A 21,933-nucleotide genomic window follows, 5' to 3' on the forward strand; every position below is an offset into this window, starting at 1 on the left:
CCCCCCCGCCCCACCCTGTGCTTTCTGTTTTCATTTTATTTGTTAGTACAACAGTGACTCCACTTCAAAAGTACTTCATTGGCTGTAAAGCGCTTTGAAACGTCCGGCGGTCGTGAAAGGCGCGATAGAAATGCAAGTCTTTTTTTAAATTTTTGACGCTGACACTCTCCCAGTGCAGTGCTGAGGGAGTGCTGCACTGTCGGAGCTGCCGTCTTTCGGATGAGACGTTAAACCGAGGCCCCCCGTCTGCCCCCTCAGGTGGACGTAAAAGATCCCGCGGCCGCTATTTCGAAGAGTTAACCCCGGTCTCCTGGCCGAATATTTATCCCTCAACCAACATAACCAAAAAAAAACAGATTGTCTGGTCATTATCACATTGCTGTTTGTGGGAGCTTGCTGTGCGCCAATTGGCTGCCTCGTTTCCTACATTACAACAGTGACTACACTTCAAAAAAGTACTTCATTGAGACTTCCAGTGGTTGTGAAAGGCGCTATAGAAATGCAAGTCTTTTTTAAAATATAGTTGCAATAAAGGCAGACACCCGGAAATTGACTTTCAACTGCAAGGCCCCGCCCCTCGGGCGCCCCTGTCAATCAGCCTGGCCGCTGACGTCAACAAGGAAATCTGCCAAGGGGGGGATTCCCCGGGCCGCAGTGCGCAGGCGCGGGCTCCCAGCTCCGGGCGGCGACATCAGAGCCGCTGGCCCTACTCGGTCCGCATCGCCAGGGATCAGGAGACGAGGAGGTTCAGGACAGCCAGCCAGGTACTGTACTGTACTGTATTGTATTGGACTGTACTGTAGTGTGCGGGGCTAGGCTGGCTCTGGGTGGCCGGGGAGGGATGCAATGCAATGCAAAGTGCTGGCAAGTGTCTGCCAGGCCTGGGCTTTGTGCTGCCTTTTAAATTGTCCTTATGTTTGCAGTCATGGTCCGAATGGACCCCTGCTGTGCTGTATCGTTCTGTGATTCCACCTCCCTGCCTCCTCTGGGCACTGGTAGCAGTGTGTAGAATTGGTTTGAGTAGCCCCCCCCCCACCCAGGCATTGTTTGGTGGGGGACCCTACAGATTGAGAAGGTTTACACTGAACTAGAAAATGCTAGTCACCCTTTGCATCAGTGCAGAGAAGATTTAAGCCTTTTTTTAAAAAAAGAAGAAAGAATCTTGCATTTCGACAGCGCCTTCGCAACCTCTGGACATCCCAGCGCGCTTTACAGCCAGTGAAGTGTTTTTATGAAGTGTGCTAATGTAGGGAAACGCGACAGCCAATCTGCGCACGGCAAGCTCCCACAAACAGCAATGTGATAATGACCAGATCATTGTTTTAGTGAAATAACAGCAGAAAATGCTGGAAAAACTCAGCAGGTCAGGCAACATCCGTGGAGAGAAATTTGAGTTGACGTTTCGGGTCGAACCCTTCTTCAAAACTGGAAAGAAAAGAAACTGGATCGAAGGCAGGGCTGCGATCGGACAAAAGAATAAAAGAAACAAAAGAAGTAAGAGATTAGAAGCTAGACGAGATGGTAATAGGCTGGGATTAGGTGTAAAGTGTACTGGCAGGGCAAGAGATCGCTGCCAGGTGTGTGAGAGAGACAAAAGGAAAGGGGGGGGGGGAAAGGAGTGGAACAATTACAAGAGAAAATGTGTAATAGGGGCCGAGGTTATGATCTGAAATTGTTGAACTCGATATTGAGTCCGGAAGGCTGCAGAGTGCCTAATCAGAAGATGAGGTGCTGTTCCTCGAGTTTACGTTGAGCTTCTGTGGAACAATACAAGAGGCCAAGGACGGTGAGGTCCGAGTGGGAATGGAGCGGTGAATTAAAATGACAGGCGACCGGAAGCTCGGGGTCACCCTTACGGACTGAACGGAGGTGTTCCGCAAAGCGGTCACCCAATCTGCGTTTGGTCTCCCAATGTAGAGGAGACCGCATCGTGAGCAGCGAATACAGTATACTAGATTGCGAGAAGTACAAGTAAATCGCTGTTTCACCTGGAAGGGGTGTTTGGGGCCCTGGACAGTGGGAAGGGGGGAGGTATAGGGGCAGGTGTTACATCTCCTCCGCTTGCACGGGAAGGTGCCAGGTGAAGGGGAGGGGCTGTTTGGGGTGATAGAGGAGTGGACTAGGGTGTCTCGGAGAGAGCGGTCCCTGCGGAATGCTGAAAGGGGAGGGGAGGGGAAGATACGTTTGGTGGTGGGATCACTTTGGAGGTAGCGGAAATGCCAGAGGATGATCCGTTGAATGTGGAGGCTGGTGGGGTGAAAGGTGAGGACAAGGGGAACCCTATCGTGGTTCTGGGAGGGAGGGGCAGGGGTGAGGGCAGAAGTGCAGGAGATAGAACTGACATGGTCGAGGGCAGTGTCAACCACGGTAGAGGGGAATCCTCGGTTGCGGAAAAAGGAAGACATGTCGGAAGCACTGGTGTGGAAGGTGGCATCGTCGGAGCAGATACGGCGGAGACGGAGAAACTGGGAGAATGGAATAGAGTCCTTACAGGAAGCGGGGTGGGAGGAAGTGTAGTCCAGGTAGCTGTGGGAGTCAGTGGGCTTGTAGTGAATATTGGTCGATAACCTATCCCCAGAGATGGAGACGGAGAAGTCGAGGAAGGGAAGAGTCAGAGATGGACCATGTGAAGGTGAGGGAAGGGTGGAAATTGGAGGCAAAGTGAATGAAATTGTCAAGTTCGGGGCGAGTGATGTTGATTGAAGGATAAATATTGGCCCCAGGACACCGGGGTAACTCCCCTGCTCTTCTTCGAAATGGTGGCCGTGGGATCTTTTACGTCCACCTGAGAGAGCAGACAGGGCCTCGGTTTAACGTCTCATCTGAATGACGGCACCTCCGACAGTGCAGCGCGCAACAACCTGCATTTATGTAGCGCGTTTAACATAGTAAACCATCCCAAGGCGCTCCCTCAGCACTGCACTAGAGTGCCAGCCTGGAGTTTGTGCTCGCGTCTCTGGACTCTGGGATTTCAACTCACGACCTTCTGACTCCCGAGGTGTGAGTGTGCTGTTCGCTGAGCCACAGCTGGTGCACTGGTTTGTGAAAATTAGTGAGTGGGCTTGCTTGTGCGCGCACGATTGTGTGTGTGCACCTGTTCGTGTATAGTGTGTGTGTGTGTGTGTGCGCGTACGCTGAAACTGAATCACCACACTTGCCATTGATTATGCACAGGGATAGACTGTTTACATAGAAGATAGGAGCAGGCAAATGGTATGTTGGCCTTCGTAGCGAGAGGATTCGAGTACAGGAGCCAGGATGTCTTGCTGCAGTTGTACAGGGCCTTGGTGAGACCACACCTTGAGCATTGTGTGCAGTTTTGGTCGCCTTATCTGAAGAAGGATGTTCTTGCCATGGAGGGAGTGCAGCGAAGATTCACCAGACTGATACCTGGGATGGCAGGAATGACATATGAGGAGAGATTGGATCGATTGGGCTTATACTCGCTGGAGTTTAGAAGAATGAGAGGGGATCTCATTGAAACTTATAAAATTCTAACAGGACTGGACAGACTAGATGCAGGAAGGATGTTCCCGATGGTCGGGGAGTCCAGAACCAGGGGTCACAGTCTAAGGATAAGGGGCAAGCCATTTAGGACTGAGATGAGGAGGAATTTCTTCACCCAGAGAGTGGTGAACCTGTGGAATTCTCTACCACAGAAGGCAGTGGAGACCGGTTCATTAAATATATATTCAAGAAGGAGTTAGATATATTTCTTAAGGCTAAAGGGATCAAGGGATATGGGGAGAAGGCAGGGACAGGGAACTGAATTTGGATGAGCAGCCATGATCTCATTGAATGGCGGAGCAGGCTCGAGGGGCCGAATGGCCTACTCCTGCTCCTATCTTCTATGTTTCTATGAGTAGGCCATTCAGCCCCTTGAGCCTGCTCCGCAGTCTGTGTGGTGAAGGTGCTCCCACAGTGCTGGGTTTTGACCCAGCGACGATGATGGAGCGGCTGATCTATGTCCAAGTCGGGATGGTGCGTGTGAGTTGGCGGAGGGACTTTGGAGGTGATTTTTGTTCCTGTGACATTGATGGCCTCGTCCTTCGTGGCGGTAGAGGTCGTGGGTTTGGGAGGTGCTGCCGAAGAAGCCTTGGCAAGTTGCTGCAGTGCATCCTGTAGGTGGGACACTGAGTGATTTGGGCCTGGACAGCTGGACTGCCAGGGATCAGGGCCCCACTCTTTGGACAGCCGCACTCTGGCTAGCTCAAATCTTGGCCATCCTTGGAAACTTAATCCAGGCTCCCCTGGTTTGACTATCTCACGAGGACAGCAACAACACTCACTGACTGAGTTCAGACTGGCCGACCTGCCTGTGAAGCTTGACATTAGCAGCTGCAATTGGGTAGCACTCACATTTAAATTTTAAAAAAAACTCTCGTGTACATTGGCTCCATTGGTTTGAAAAAAAAAATTCTTATCCTTGTTTTCAAATCTATCCATCGTCTCATCCCCTTCCCCATCACTGTAATCTCCTCCAGCCCTACAACTCTCAAGAGATCTCTGCGTTTTTCCAGTTCTGGCCTCTTGAGCATCCCTGATTATAATCGCTCCACCATTGGCGGCCGTGCCTTCAGCTGCCTGGGCCCTAAGCTCTGGAATTCCCTCCCTAAACCTCTCCGCCTCCCTCTCCGTCCGCCTCCCTCTCCTCCTCTCTGCCTCCCTCTCCTCCTTTTCAGACACTTCTTAAAACCTACCTCTTTGACCAAGCTTTTGTTCACCTGTCTTACTATCACCTCATGTGGCTCGGTGTCAAATTCTGTTTGATTTTTTATGTTCCTGTGAAGCGCCCTGGGAATGTTGGGCTACGTTAAGGGGCGCTATATAAATGTGGTTTGGCACCTCATCCCTTCACTGAGGTGCTTCACACTGTGAATGACTTTGAAGCTCTGTCACCGTGGGACGTGGCAACCTCTCTGCCCGAGCGAGGTCTCAGTCCCAGCAGCAGCAAGAGGAAATGACTGGGCAACTGAACCGAGAGTTATTTTCATAGCGGAGTCACATGCGGGTGATGTCATGGTACACTGAGTCAAGATTTCTGTCACTGCCTTGTGTGTAAGCAAATGGAGAGCTGGGGTTTTCAGACAGAATTTGTCTGACGGCAGTGCCCTCCCTCTCCATCCTGCCCCTGCTCAAACCCCAATACCCCCCCCCAGGAACGACCCGCTCAATTGCTCTCCGCACTGACTGCACAGGACTGTCGTATGAGGAGAGATTGGGTCGACTAGGCCTGTATTCACTAGAGTTTAGAAGAATGAGAGGGGATCTCATTGAAACGTATAAAATTCTGACAGGGCTGGACAGACTGGACGCAGGGAGGATGTTTCCCCTGGCTGGGGGGTCTAGAACGAGGGGTCACAGTCTCAGGATACGGGATAGGACATTTAGGACTGAGATGAGGAGGAATTTCTTCACTAAGAGGGTGGTGAACCTGTGGAATTCTCTACCACAGAAGGCTGTGGAGGCCAAGTCACTGAATATGTTTAAGAAGGAGATAGATAGATTTCTAGACACAAAAGGCATCAAGGGGTATGGGGAGAGAGCGGGAATATGGTATTTAGATAAAGGATCAGCCATGATCATATTGATTGGTGGAGCAGGCTCGAAGGGCTGAATGGCTGACTCCTGCTCCTATTGTTCTATGTTTCTATGACCCGGAAGCATAGGAACTGGAAGAGGCCATTCAGCCCCTTGAGTCTGTTCCGCCATTCATGGCTGATCTGTACCTCCATTCTATTTACCCGCCTTTGCTCTGTATCCCTTGATTCACTTGCCCAACAAAACAATCTATTGATCTCGGTCTTGGAAAATTTCAATTGCCCCCCAGTCTTTCGGGGAGAGCGCTCCAGATTTTCACTACCCTTTGTGTGAAGAAGTGCTTCCTGATTTCACTCCTGAAAGGCCTGGCTCTCATTTTAAGGTTATTCCCCCCCCCCCCCTCATTCTGGACTCCCCCAACCAGAGGAAATAGTTTCTCTCCATCTACCAAAAGGGCCACGGGGGAAAGAGCGGGGGGAGTGGGACTAATTGGAGAGCTCGTTCAAAGAGCCAGCACAGGCACGATGGGCCGAACGGCCTCCTTCTCTGCTGTAAGATTCTCTGACTCTACCCCCTTGAATCCCTTAATCATTTTAAACGCCTCGATTAGATCAACCATCTAAACTCGAGCCAAGTTTATGCAAACTGTTCTCCATAATTTAACCCGTTATGCCCTGGCCCTCCCCTCCCCTCCAGAAACCAGTTAATTCAGAACTTGCTGCAGTTGTACAGGGCCTTGGTGAGACCGCACCTTGAGTATTGTGTGCAGTTTTGGTCGCCTTATCTGAGGAAGGATGTTCTTGCCATGGAGGGAGTGCAGCGAAGATTCACCAGACTGATACCTGGGATGGCAGGAATGACGTATGAGGAGAGATTGGGTCGATTGGGCTTGTACTCGCTGGAGTTTAGAAGAATGAGAGGGGATCTCATCGAAACCTATAAAATTCTGTCAGGCCTGGACAGACTAGATGCAGGAAGGATGTTCCCGATGGTTGGGGGAGTCCAGAACCAGGGGTCACAGTCTAAGGATAAGGGATAGGCCATTTAGGACTGAGATGAGGAGGAATTTCTTCACCCAGAGAGTGGTGAACCTGTGGAATTCTCTACCACAGAAGGCAGTGGAGGCCAATTCATTAAATATATTCAAGAAGGAGTTGGATATATTTCTTAAGGCTAAAGGGATCAAGGGATATGGGGAGAAAGCAGGGACAGGGTATTGAATTTGGATGATCAGCCATGATCTCATTGAATGGCGGAGCAGGCTCGAGGGGCCGAATGGCCTACTCCTGCTCCTATCTTCTATGTTTCTAGGTGTCAGCTGTAGAATTCACAAAATTAATATTGTATTATAAGGGTCCTCTGGCAGAAGAGGCCGTGATTTTTAAAAGACTGTTTTAAAAGAAGCCCAGAAAAGGGACACATAAAATGGCTGCCAGACCCTGTGACTGACTTTTGAACACTTTAAAATGGTTCCTGCAGTCCCCAGACAGCCTTTGTGGATTCAACCCACAGTAAGTTCTGGAAGCCGTTTCTGAGAGAATGAAACCAGACACATACACATACATACAGATTGGATGCAGATCCAGTCAAGATCGGCCTGTAGATAAAGGCCAGCTTGTGGGAGACTACAGTCTCCCGCGTAAAGAAATAGGCAACACAGCGAGCTACAAGAAATAGGTAACGCCACAAGCTAAATGTTTATCCAGACAAAGGGGAACAGTTTCATATTCATGAGGAAAGCATCAAGGACCCGTTTAAGACATCAAGAAGACATTAAAACATTACCAGGTCATTCCAGACCAGAGATGGCCATCACCAGCCATCTCCTTCTCCTATCTTCTATGTTTCTATGTAACTCTCTGGCCCGAGTCCCCACTTGTCATTCTGCATTCCCTTGCCAAAGATCCCCGTACGTTGACTTCTAGGTCCCTTTATAATTACCGTATCCCCTGATGGTGACATTCTACTCGGCCTCACTGAACCTCCCCAGCTGTGTGTCCCAGTCTGCACGCTCCACTCCCCCGAGTCCGGATTACTGCTCTAAACATAGAATCTCACAGCACAGGAGGAGGCCATTCGGCCCGTCGTGCCTGTGCCGGCTCTTTGAAAGAGCTCTCCAATTGGTCCCCACAGTCCTGCAAGTTTTTTTCTTTTTCAAATATTTATCCAATTCCCTTTTGAAAGTTACTATTGAATCTGCTTCCACCGCCCTTTCAGGCAGCGCATTCCAGATCACAACGACTCGCTGCGTAAAAAAAAAAAAAAAATTCTCCTCCTCTCGCCCTCCGGGAGATAATTTTGCCAATTATCTTAAATCCGTGTCCTCTGGTTACCGACCCTCCTACCAGTGGAAACAGTTTCTCCCGATCTACTCGATCAAAACCCCTCATGATTTTAAATACCTCTATTAAATCTTCCCTTAGATGTTCTAGAAATTTCTGTGATGTTACATCTTTAAGGGGAACAATCCCAGCTTCTCTAGTCTCCACGTAACTGAAGTCTCCCACGCCTGGTACCATTGTGTCAGCTGTGTCTCAGTGGACAGCACCCTCATCTCTGAGTCAGAAGGCTGTGGGTTCAAGTCCCACTCCAGGGACTTGAGCACAAAAAGCTAGGCTGACACTCCCAGTGGCAGTACTGAGGGAGTGCCGCACTGTCGGAGGTGCCGTCTTTCGGATGAGACGTTAAACCGAGGCCCCGTCTGCTCTCTCGGGTGGATGTAAAAGATCCCATGGCCACTATTTCGAAGAAGAGCAGCGGGGGAGTTCTCCCCGGTATCCTGGCCCAATATTTATCCTTCAATCCACATCATTAAAAACAGATGATCTGGTCATTATCACATTGCTATTTGTGGGAGCTTGCTGTGTGCAAATTGGCTGCCATGTTTCCCACATTACAACAGTGACTACACTTCAAAAAGTACTTAATTGGCTGTAAAGTGCTTTGGGTCCTCCGGTGGTCGTGAAAGGCGCTATTTAAATGCAAGTCTTTCTTTCATGGTGGTAAATTTCCTCTGCGCCCTCTCTAATGTCTTGACAGCCTTCCGAAAGTGTGGCTCCCAGAATTGAACACCATATCCCAGCTGTTTTATAAAGGTTTAGCTTAACTTGCTGGCTTTTTGTACTCCACGCCTCTGTTTATAAAGCCCAGGATTCCGTATGCCCTTTTGTCTCTGTGTGTTTGTTTGTTTCTTACAGACGTGAAGTACACTGATAATTATGCGCAGATCTAATTTAAGACGGTCACTAGTTATTGCTCTTGGGTTTACTCCTGAGGTCAAGCTGATCCAAATGTAAAGCTCTTTTAAGCAAATCTCGGACTTTTGATATCCTCCCCAGTGAGTTTCCATGGCAGCGGCAGCAGCGTCCAATCAGTGCCTCTCAATATTGCATGTTCCCCTTTGCAATGCAGAATGCGACTGCTTGAAGTGCTTTGACTGTTGATGTTAGACAGCGTGGCAGCCATTTTCTGTACAGTACCAGCCCACAAACAGACATCGAGACCGATGACCCAGTGCGGGACGACTGTGTAGCTAGAACATCGGGAGAACACGCTGCTCCTGTTTAAATCGTGCCGTGGATTTTTCATAGTATCAATCATAGAATCTTACAGCACAGGAGGAGGCCATTCGGCCCATCGCACCTCTTTGAAAGAGCTCTCCAATTAGTCCCACTCCCCCCTGCTCTTTCCCCACAGTCCTGTGAATTTTTCCTTTTCAAGTATTTATCCAATTCCCTTTTGAAAGTTACTATTGAATCTGCTTCCACCGCCCTTTCAGGCAGCGCATTCCAGATCACAACAACTTGCTGCGTAAAAAAAATTCTCCTCACTTCCCCCTCTGGTTCTTTTGCCAATTTTCATAAATCTACATCCTCTGGTTACCAACCCTCCTGCCAGTGGAAACAGTTTCTCCCTCTATCAAAACACTGCATAATTTTGAAATTTTTAATGTAACCTCTTCCTTCCATAACGCAGGACACCTGCTTTAGCCCCCATCCTCCCCGGTACGGAACTGTACCCTCTATCACTCCCTCCGCTGTCATTACCTTGCCCCACTGTATGATTCCCAAAGCTCCTGCCCCGGGCGGGAGTCGACCGGGACGGGTGATTGGTCTCCCGGGCGCTGCCGCTGACGGCTCGGGAGGAGCGGTCCTTGTGTGCGCGGTTCGTGTGAGTGCGCCGTACTCCGGCTCTCGTGGTTTGCAACCGAACTGCGTTGTCGGAGCCCCACACCCCACCCCTCGGTTATTTGGAAACACCATTTCATTACTGATTGTGAGGTTGATGGCATCAGAAATCGCATGGAGTCCTCAGTGAGCAACTGGGGGAGGGAGAAAGAGAAAGACAAACTGGGGGAGAGAGAGAGAGAAACACAAACTGGGGGGGAGAGAGAGAGAAACACAAACTGGGGGAGAGAGAGAAAGACAAACTGGGGAGAGAGAGAAAGACAAACTGGGGGAGAGAGAGAAAGACAAACTGGGGGAGAGAGAGAGAGAAACATAAACTGGGGGGGGGGAGAGAGAGAGAGAGAGAGAAACACAAACTGGGGGAGAGAGAGAAAGACAAACTGGGGGAGAGAGCGAGTCCGAGGCCCGGAGAGCGAGTGAGAGAGTCGGAAGAGGAAAACACCGGGTCCGGGGAAAAAAAGTTTTACCTAATTCTACCTAAGTTTAATTTTATTTAAGTTTAGTTCGAAAAAAAAAACCTGAAAAAAGAACAACAAACCCGCGAGAAAAAGGAATAGAAACCCGAGAGAAACGGTAAACAACCCGAACCAGGAGCCTGTGAGAAAAATTCAACACATCAAGAAACATATTATTCAACAAGCTAAGCCAAACAACCCCAGATTTCAAGGAATTGGATGATCTGTCAAAATTGAGATTAGTCTTAGGAGAAGGAGACAGACCATACCTTGGGGCCAAATATGTAACAACATGTCACAACCTGAGGACTGTTTAAAATTAATATTGAACGTACCAAATGAAGTACAAAGACTGTTTAAAATTAATATTGTTTAAAAGTAATATTGTATGTACCCAACAAATGTCAAATCGATTGACACCTACAGAATGTTAGAAAACTGTACCTTTTTGCAATGTAAGCTTTGGCAATATGGTTCTCTGTAAACTTTCATGCCAATAAAGCATTTGAATTGAATTGAATTGAATTGAATTGAGAGAAACTCTTAAGAGCAGCTATATCAAAGATGAACCCCTGAAAAACTCTCAATTTTGGACCTAAAAGTGGGATAAGGTGGAACACGACACAAAAAAGAGAAAAAAGTTATCTATCGACGACAAAAACAAACGACCACAATGACACAGAGCAGGGAAATGAAATATCCTGAGCAATGCACAAGTAATAAGGCAAAGGATAAACACAAGGACATAACACTAAAAAATAACCCAGAGGTCCTCTACGTTGACTATACCACACACAAAGGGAATAAGATGAAGAACAACCTCATATTCTACACCGACTCCGTTCCCTCATGGAAGGAGACTTTACAAAAATACTACGCACACGTCTCCAGTGAAGGTATTGGCCAGGGAGGCAGACTGAAAATATGTAAAGACGGAAATCTAGATAAAGATGACCCCCTGCTAACCATAAGCTGCTACAACAAAAAAGGAAAGATCATGATACAGGGGAATGTAGAAAATCTGGACTCCTTTGAAAAGGAATTCCCCCAGTTGAAAACTAAGGCAGACACAGAGGACCAATGGACAGGAGGCAAAAGAGAGTCGAACAGAGGATGATGAGAGCCAAGCGGAGGAAGAAGAAGAGAGACCAGCAGAGGCAAACACCTCCCTGACCATCTCCACCCCCCCCCCCCACACCTCTCAACGCAAACAAACTGCTGAAGGAGAATCTGTCCAAACTAGAACTCGATTTCAACGAATACAGAGAAACACAGGCCAAGAATGTGAAGGAGGAACTCAAACAGCTGAAAACGGAAAACGAGTCCACCATCCATGAGTTGAGAAAGATCGTAGAGGAGCAAAGAAATTAGATCAAAGAACTCCGTAGTCAGCTAAACAAAACGATGGAGGCCGTAAAAAGGCAGAAAATTGAACTCAGCAGGCAACACAAACCTCTTAAGGTCCAAAAACCTGATGACACGAAAACAACACACACAGGGACACATAACCCGTCGGATGCCCCCCCACACGAGGATGTCACACCCTCACCTTGCGACAACACACCGAAGGCCCCAAACCCTGCTCCTGCCACACAGCCTATCCCAGAAACCCAGCCAACAACCAGCCCTCAGTCGAGTCCTGCCCAGACTACTGCTACCCAGTCTGAAAAGCCAGCCCCTCAGGCGGTCCTGCTGACCGACTCCAACGGAAAGTTTTTGGACCCCCAGAGGATGTTCCCAGGTCATCAAGTCCTGAAAAAATGGTGCAGCAACACAGGCCATGCAATGAAGATCCTGAACAAAGAATCCCTTGGAAGCCCCAAATGGCTTGTGATCCACACAGGCACAAATGACCTACGCACCCTACGGGAAGACACTGCTAGGGCGGTGAGCAGGATGGCGGAAAAGGCCAGCAGGGAATTCCCCGAGGCGCGGATCGTGATCTCCACACTACTGCCCAGAAAGGACACTCCAGCCTATGTAATCCACAGCACCAACAGGGAGATCGACACGAGATGTACTGCCCTCCCCAACGTCTACCTGGCCCATCACCCAAACATCAACACAAGGGACCTCTATGACGAAATACATCTACTCAAACAGCGGATGTGGATCTTCGCAAAAAACCTCATAATCACTGCCAAAAGACGCAGCCCTCCCACCCCCTTTACCATTGGGAGCCCTAACCCAAACAGGACCACCACTGTCCCCCACCCCCCTATACAAAACCAACAACAGAACCGTGCTTTTGTACCTGACCCCAGACCCCCCTCTAGACCACAGACTGTAGACCAAGAACTGAGAAAGATCATGACGATGATGAGCACCCTGATAGAAAGCCGGAGAGGAATGCACTAAATTATTAATATTGTTATTTTATAATTACTATTATTAGATAGCAGTATGTGCATGCCTCATGAAATTTATACTAAATCGTCATTTAGCATTATAGAAACTAGTGTTTTCACACTCATCCCACAAAATAGGTCCATTTTATTTCGTTTTTTGAACTATATAAATGCGTTCTTTCCACATAAGCTGCTGGAATATCCAGGGTCTCCGCTCCTCAACTTTTGGGATGAAGAGTACAGACCCTGAATTCCGAAAAGCTATAAAAGACATTGATATAATTGTGTTAACAGAAACATGGTGCCAAAAGGACGTGCCCACCCACTGTCCTCCAATGTACCATGAAATCACTGTGCCCTCAGTAAAGAACACTAAGACACGCAAGGGCAGAACCTCCGGGGGAATCTTGGTGTGGTATAAAGGAGAACTGGACAAACACATCTCACCGATAAAACAGGGAAAATCACACGTATGGCTAAAATTAGATAAAAATATAGGAATAGCAAAAAAAGATGTCTACTTATGTGCGATCTACATACCTCCAATAGAATCGCCATATTTTGAAGAGGAGTTATTTGATACTCTCCACATGGAAATCAGCCATTTCCAGGCCCAAGGAAAGGTGCTACTATGTGGGGACCTAAATGCAAGGACCGGATGTGAACCTGACTTCATAGACCCACAGGGCAACAACCATGTGTTTGGCCAGACCCCTTTAGATGTCGCACCAGCCATCGCAAATCGGAACAACCTTGATTGTGAAATAAATAAAAGCGGTAGGGAGGTAGTGCAACTCTGCCGAGCCTTAGGCCTGTACATAGTTAACGGTAGGTTCAGAGGGGACTCCTTAGGGAGACTCACATATTCCTCAACTCTTGGGTCTAGTGTGGTGGATTATACAATCACTGACCTGGACCCCTGCGATATCAACGCATTCACTGTCCGGCAGCAATCCCCCCTCTCAGACCATAACCAAATAAATGTGTACCTTAAACTTTCTGCCCAAACTACAGACACAAAAAAGGAACCCAGTAAGCTCCATAAAATAAACCAGACATACAGATGGGCCCCAGACAGTGGAGATAAATTCATCACAGCACTAAATTCACCTGATCTCACAAGTAAAATATCAAAATTTAAAGAAAATCTATATGAGATCACCAGAGATGGTGTAAACATGGCCATAGATGATATAAATATGATCTTCCGTGAGGCAGCTGTAAAAGCCGACCTTGTGAAACAGAAGAGGAAATGTTACAAAAGACACAATAAAAATGAGAAATGGTTTGACCACGAATGCAAAAATGCCAGAAAAGACCTGAGAAAAATATCAAACCAAAAGCATCGCCAACCAATGAGACCCTCAAAAGATATAAACACACCATTAGGAACAAAACACAAAATTATACCCACAAAATACTCGAAGAAATTGAAAACTCCATTAATCCAAATCAATTCTGGGATATGTGGAATAACCTGAGTACAACACAATTGCAAGCATTACCAATCCAAGATGGCGACATCTGGAGAACACATTTTGAAAACCTCTACAAAGACATCCCAATAAACGAAACAAACCCAAGTCAACATCATGTCACAGAAAAACTCCACACATTAGAAGCAACAATTAAAGACAACCAAAACCCTCTAGACTCCCCAATCACATGGAAAGAACTGGCCACAAAAACAAAATCTCTCCACCTAAAGAAAGCCTGTGGCCCAGACAACATCAAAAATGAAATGCTCAAGTTCAGCAATATGGAGATGCAGGGTGCGGTACTCAAATTATTCAACATCATATTACGTTCAGGCTGTTTTCCCCGATATCTGGTGCCAAGGACTAATCTCCCCCATATATAAAAGTGGAAACAAATCAGACCCAAATAACTACCGTGGCATCTGTGTCAACAGTTGTCTAGGGAAGTTATTCTGCAGTATTCTAAATAGTAGATTACTGGATTTTCTTAACAAACATAAGATCCTTAGAAAAAATCAAATAGGCTTTCTTCCAAAACGCCGCACCACCGACCATATCTATACCCTTCACACTCTCATTGAAAAACATATACACCAAACAAAAAATGGGAAAATATTCGCTTTGTTTCATTGACTTCAAGAAAGCCTTTGACTCTATCTGGCACGAAGGGCTCTATTATAAACTTCTTCAGTGTGGAATAGGGGGCAAAGTCTATGACCTTATTAAATCGATGTATCTGAAAAATAAATGCGGTGTCAAAATTGGAGAAAAACGCACCGGTTTCTTCACCCAGAGAAGAGGTGTCCGGCAGGGCTGCAATTTGAGCCCGACCCTGTTCAACATATACATAAATGAATTAGCAGACATGCTGGAGCAAAGCGAGTCACCGGGTCTCTGTCTCCTGGATGGAGAAGTGAAATCCCTGTTCTATGCGGACGACCTGGTTCTGCTGTCCCCCACAGAACAGGGATTACAGCAACAACTAGACCTACTCGACAAATACTGCCAAAATTGGGCCCTAACAGTAAATCTAAAGAAAACCAACATCATGATTTTTTCAAAAAAGGCCCAGGTGTCAAGAAAACAAATACCAGTTTACTCTCAGTGATACCATCATAGGACACACTATGAGCTACACTTACCTTGGTCTAATCCATTACAGCATCAGGGAGCTTCAGCATAGCAGTGAATGCACTAAAAGAAAAAGCCCGAAGAGCCCGATATGCAATAAAAGAAAATTCTACAACATCCAAATCCCAATCAAAATCTGGCTCAAAATATTTGACAGCATAATCCTGCCCATTGTGCTGTACGGTAGTGAAGTATGGGCCCCGCTCAATCACCATAGCTACACTAAATGGGAAAAACACACAATAGAAGCCCTACATGCAGAATTTTGCCGAAGCATTCTTCGCACCCAAAGGAAAACACCAACAAATGCATGCAGAGCCGAACTAGGCAGATACCCACTGATAATAAACATCCACAAACGAGCACTAAACTTCCTAAATCACCTCAAATCTAGCTCCCCAGACACCCTTCATTTTAAAGCCTTCCAGACCCAAGAGCTAAACCCAGAAAAGAGTCCCCTTGAGTCAGCTGCTACTGAAACTAAGTACTCCTACTCAGCCGGACCCTGACCAGTCCCAGACCAACACTGCCGTCCAAAACACCAATCCGAGTGAACCAAATCATTAAACAATGCAAAGAAACCTACCTGGAACATTGGAACAATGTAACCAAAAGCCAAAGCAGATTAGAATGTTACCGGGCCCTAAAAAGAGAATATAAACTGGCAGACTATCTCTCGACCATCAGAGACACAAAACAGAGACAGACCCTCACCAGGTACAGACTAAGCGACCACCAACTGGCAATTGAAAAAGGAAGATACAAGAAATCCTGGCAGCCTAGAGAGAATAGAATATGTGATCAATGTCTGGCCGGCGAGGTTGAGACAGAGATGCATTTCCTCCTAAAATGCGAAAAATTCAACACAACAAGAAACATATTATTTGACAAGCTCAGCCAAACAACCCCAGATTTCAAAGAATTGGATGACCTGTCAAAATTAAGATTAGTCCTAGGAGAAGGAGACAGACCATACCTTGGTGCCAAATATGTAACAACATGTCACAACCTGAGGACTGTTTAAAATTAATACTGAATGTACCCAACGATGTACAACGACTGTTTAAATTAATATTGTTTAAAGTAATATTGTATGTACCCAACGAAGGTCAAAATTGTTTGACACCTACAGAATGTTGGAAAACTGTACTTTTTGTTATGTAAGCTTTGGTAATATGGTTCCCTGTAAACTTTCATGCCAATAAAGCATTTGAATTGAAAATTGAATTGAATTGAGAGAGAGAAAGACAAACTGGGGGGGAAGAGAGAGAGAGAAAGACAAACTGGGGGAGAGAGAGAGAGAGAGCAAGACAAACTGGGGGAGAGAGAGAGAGAAAGACAAACGGGGAGAGAGAGAGAGAAAGACAAACTGGGGGACAGAGAGAGAGAGAGAGAGAGAAAGACAAACTGGGGGAGAGAGAGAAATACAAACTGGGGGAGAGAGAGCAACACAAACTGGGGGAGAGAGAGAGAAACACAAACAGAGAGAGAGAAAAACAGAGAGAGGGCAGAGCTAGGCCAATATCCACTACTAATTAATATCCAAAAAAGAGCCATCAAATTTTGGAAACACCTAAAAATGAGCAACCCCCACTGCTATCATTACGAAGCCCTGAAATGCCAAGAGATGATCATAGAGAAGAGTCCCCTCAGTCAACTAGTCCTGGGACTCAGTGAAGTAACTACTAACACTACTAATAATAATCAGCTCCAGGACAGTGACATCCTAGCAGAGAATTCGACCCAACACAATTGTCACTAAACAAAAGGAAAAATATTTGACCTATTAGACAGAAACGACAAAAACCCAAAACAAACTCGATTGCTATTTGGCCCTAAACAGACAATACACCATGGCTGAATACCTGACCATGGTAAAAGATAGCAAACTGAGGAAAAACCGTGAGCATAGCCTGGCCATCGAAAAAGGCAGACCTGGCTGCCAAGAGAGGACAGGATATGCTCTCACTGCAGTCAGGGAGTGGTGGAGACAGTTTCCACAAGTTGTGAAGAAGTGCATCTCTATCAGGACATAAGGGGGAATTTCTACCCAAAATTCATAAAAATATGCCCTGAATTCAAAATACTCCCATACCTATTAGGGGAACAGAGAAATTGCGTAACTTTAGCAGCAAACTATGTTACCGCTTGCCATAAGCAGAGGGACAACCATTAAATCTAAGAAAAGATAATATGCATATTATAGGTGTGTATATATTTATATATACAGGGATTTATCTGTCTATACACTATGTCTCGATCTGCGTTTACGTGTTCAATCATACATGTTTTTCTGTGCTTTGGCAACATAAGATGTACCTTGTCATCATGCCAATAAAGCAATTTGAATTGAATTGAATTGAGAGAAAGAGAGAGCGAGAAAGAGAGAGAAACACAGAGAGAGAGAGAGAGAGAGAAACACAAACCTCTCTCTCCCCTCTCTCTCTCTCTCTCTCTCCTGCTCGCACACTCTCTTCCTCGCGCTCGCGCGCTCTCTCTCTTCCCCTCCCTCTCTCTCTCTCTCCCTCTCCCCCGCTCTCTCTCTCTCCCCCGCGCTCGCTCTCTTCCCCGCTCGCTGGCTCGCTCTCTCTCTCTCTCTTCCCCGCTCTCGCTCTCTCTTCCCCGCTCTCTCTCTCTCTCTCTCTCTCTCTCTCTCCTCTCTCTTCCCCGCTCTCTCAATTCAATTCAATTCAATTCAAATCGCTTTATTGGCATGATAAGGTACATCTTATGTTGCCAAAGCATCAAAATACATTTATGGTTGAACACATAAACGCAGTTCTATTCATACAGTGTATAAACAGGTATATCCCTGAGTGTATAAATATACATTCGCATTATTTATATATACTCTTTTCTTAGGTTTACTGGTTGTCCCTCTGTTCATGGCAAGCTGTAACATAGTGTGCCGCCAGTGCAACACAGCTTCTCTCCTCCCCCAGTAGGTATGGGAGTTTTTGGTCGTCATTCAAATTTCTGAATTCAGGGCATATTTGTGAGAATTTTTGGTAGAAATTCTCCCTGATGCCCTGATATTTTCCACAGGCTGTGAAGAAGTGCATCTCTGTCTCCACTACTCCCTGACTGCAGTGAGAGCATATCCTGTCCTCTCTCTTGCCAGCCTGGTCTGCCTGTGTCTGCCTTTTTCGATCGCTAGGCTATGTTCGCTAAGTCTGTACCTTGTCAAGGTTTTTCTCAGTTTGTTATCCTTTACCATGGTCAGGTACTCGGCCATGTTGTATTGTCTGTTTAGGGCCAAGTAGCAATTCTCTCTCTTCCCCGCTCTCTCTCTCTCTCTCTCCCCCGCTCTCTCTCTCTCTCTCTCCTTCCCCGCTCTCTCTCTCTCTCTCTCTCTCCCTCTCTCTCTTCCCCGCTCTCTCTCTCTCTCTCTCTCTCTCTCTCTCTCTCTCTCTCTTCCCCGCTCTCTCTTCCCCTCTCTCTCTCTCTCTCTCTCTCTTCCCCTCTCTCTCTCTTCCCCTCTCTCTCTCTCTCTCTTCCCCTCTCTCTCTCCCTCTTCCCCTCTCTCTCTCTCTCTCTCTCTCTCTTCCCCTCTCTCTCTCCCTCTCTCTCTCTCTCTCTCTCTCTCTTCCCCTCTCTCTCTCTCTCTCTTCCCCTCTCTCTCTCTCTCTTCCCCTCTCTCTCTCTCTCTCCCCCGCTCTCTCTCTCTCTTCCCCGCGCTCTTTCTCTCTCTTCCCCGCGCTCTTCTCTCTCTCTCTCTCTCTCTCTCTCTCTCTCTCTCTCTCTCTCTCTTCCCCTCTCTCTCTCTCTCTCTCCCCCGCTCTCTCTCTCTCTCTCTCCCCCGCTCTCTCTCTCTCTTCCCCGCTCTCTCTCAATTTTCAAATTCAAATTCAAATCGCTTTATTGGCATGATAAGGTACATCTTATGTTGCCAAAGCATCAAAATACATTTATGGTTGAACACATAAACGCAGTTCTATTCATACATTGTATAAACAGGTATATCCCTGAGTGTATAAATATACATTCGCATTTTTTATATATACTCTTTTCTTAGTTTACTGGTTGTCCCTCTGTTCATGGCAAGCTGTAACATAGTGTGCCGCCAGTGTTACACAGCTTCTCTCCTCTCCCAGTAGGTATGGGAGTTTTTGGTTGTCATTCAGATTTCTGAATTCAGGGCATATTTGTGAGAATTTTTGGCAGAAATTCTCCCTGATGCCCTGATATTTTTCACAGGCTGTGAGGAAGTGCATCTCTGTCTCCACTACTCCCTGACTGCAGTGAGAGCATATCCTGTCTTCTCTTGGCAGCCTGGTCTGCCTTTTTCGATCGCTAGGCTATGTTCGCTAAGTCTGTACCTTGTCAAGGTTCTTCTCAGTTTGTTATCCTTTACCATGGTCAGGTAATCAGCTATGTTGTATTGTCTGTTTAGGGCCAAGTAGCAATTGAGTTTGCTTTGGGTTTTTGTTGTTTCTGCCCAATATGTCAGATATTTTTCCTTTTGCTTAGCGGCGATTGTGTTGGGTCGAATTCTTTGTGTTACCCTGTCACTGTCCTGGGGCTGGTTATTGTTAGTAGTTACTTCACTGAGTCCCAGGACTAGTTGACTGAGGGTATTCTTCTTTATGGTCAGCTCTTGGCATTTCAGGGCGTCGTAGTGATAGCATTGGGGGTTGCTCATTTGAAGGTGATTCCAAAATTTGGTGGCTCTTTTTTGGATAGTGATTATTAATGGATATTGGCCTAGTTCCGCCCTGCATGCATTGTTTACTGTTTTCCTTTGAGTCCGGAGGATACTTTTACAGAATTCTGCATGTAGGCTTGTCCCATTTTGCAAATTCTTGTTGTGTTAGCGGTCCCCATACCTCACTGCCATAGAGTGCAATTGGTTCAATTACTGATTTGAAAATTTTGAGCCAAATGCTAATTGGGATTTCTATTTGGATTGATTTTTTGATGGCATAGAAAGCCCTTCTTGCTTTCGCTTTCAGTTCATTCACAGCCAGTTTGAAGTTTCCCGTAGAACTGATTTTTAAGCCCAAGTATGTGTAGTTAGTGGTTTGTTCAATTTTGGTTGTTCCTAGTGTGAAATTTATTTTGGGTCCCTGATGTTTGGGTCTTTGCTGAAACACAAGGACTTTGGTTTTTTGGGGATTTATTGTCAGGGCCCAAGTGTGGCAGTACGACTCTAGCAGGTCCAGGTTCTGCTGTAGACCCTCCTTAGTTGGTGACAGCAGAACCAGGTCGTCTGCATAGAGGAGGAATTTAACCTTGGATTCATATAGGGTGAGGCCGGGTGCTGTAGATTGTTCAAGTAGTTTTGCCAATTCATTTATGTAAATATTAAAGAGTGTCGGTGAGATTGGCGAGCCCTGCGTCACCCCCCGTCCCTGTGGAAAGTATTTTGTTTGTTTGTCTCCAATTTTAACTGCACATTTGTTGTTTGTATACATTGATTTAATTACATCATATGTTTTTCCTCCTATCCCGCTTTCGATAAGTTTCAGGAATAAACCGTCATGCCAGATGGAGTCGAAAGCCTTCTGGAAATCTATAAAGCATGCGTAGATTTTGCTCTTGTTATTGTGAACGTGTTTGTCAATTAGGGTCTGTAGAGTGAAGATATGATCTGATGTTCTATAGTTTGGCAGGAATCCAATTTGGCTTTTACTCAAGACATTGTGCTCCTCAAGGAAGTTTATAAGTCTTTTGTTTATGATGCTACAGAATACTTTCCCCAGGTTACTGTTTACACAGATGCCTCGATAGTTGTTTGGGTTGGTTTTGTCCCCACTTTTGTATATGGGCGTTATGAGTCCTTTGTTCCAGATATCAGGGAAATAACCGACACTCAGAACCAGGTTGAAGAGTTTTAGGATAGCCAGTTTCATTTTGTCGTCTGTGTGTTTAATCATCTCGTTTAGTATGCCGTCTGTCCCGCAAGCTTTTCCTGGTCGCAGGTCCTTGAGTTTTTCAAAAAGTTCTTTTTCTGTTATTATGGAGTCTAGCGGGTTTGGGTTATCTTTTATGGCCATTTCTAGCTTTTCCAGTTTTTTGCATATTTGGTGTTGCTCTGGTCTTAGTGTGTTTTTCTGGTATAATTTTTCAAAGTGGTTTACCCAAGTGTCCCCATTTTGAATGGCCAATTTGTTGTGTTGTTTTTTGTGTAGTGTATTCAAGTTGTCCCAGAAACAATTGGAATCAATGGATTCCTCCATGGAGCTGAGTGTATTCTTAATATATTGCTCTTTTTTGGTTCTGAGTGTGTTTCTGTATTGTGTTAGTGTCTGACAATAAGTAAGGCGTAATTCCTCATTTTCTGGATGTCTGTGTTTTTGGTTTGATATTTTTCTAAGTTTTTTCCTCATGTTATGGCAATCTGGGTCAAACCATTTTTCATAGTTTTTTGTTTTGGGTTTGTTCTTGCAAGCTTTCAAGTTTGCACTTGTTGCCAAATTATCAAAAATATTGTTTAGGTTATTAACTGCCCGGTTTACGCCTTCTTTATTGTGAGTGTATATGTTATCCAGAAAGGTGTCTAAGAGAGCTTGAGTTGATGCATTGCTAATTGTTTTCTGGTATTTTTCCGTGTCGTTTTTGGCCCATCTGTACGATTTTTTGGTGTTGTACAGTTTACTGGGTTGTGTTTCTATGTTGTTTGTTTCTGTCTTTTTGAGATACATAGTAATTTGACTGTGATCTGACAGTGTTGTTTGTGGTTTGACTGTGAATGCTCTGAAAGAGGATGGGTCCAAATCTGTAATCATATAGTCTACTGTGCTGCAGCCAAGAGGTGAGCAATAGGTCGATCTTCCTAGGAGGTCTCCTATGA

At 46.0% G+C, this 21,933-nt stretch overlaps 1 protein-coding gene across 1 annotated transcript in view; it reads left to right on the forward strand.

Moving 5' to 3' along the window:
• Positions 1–623: 623 nt before the first annotated feature.
• Positions 624–21,933, forward strand: part of tnip1 (TNFAIP3 interacting protein 1) — a 105,782-nt gene continuing 84,472 nt past the window's right edge. The window contains exon 1 of the mRNA XM_085996201.1: positions 624–764. The gene's annotated coding sequence lies outside the window, so the exon portion shown is untranslated. The remainder of the gene's footprint in view (positions 765–21,933) is intronic.

Source organism: Somniosus microcephalus, chromosome 8 (genome assembly GCF_052327205.1).
Source record: "Somniosus microcephalus isolate GS21.2 chromosome 8, FLI_Smic_1.0, whole genome shotgun sequence".
Classification (NCBI taxonomy): domain Eukaryota; kingdom Metazoa; phylum Chordata; class Chondrichthyes; order Squaliformes; family Somniosidae; genus Somniosus; species Somniosus microcephalus.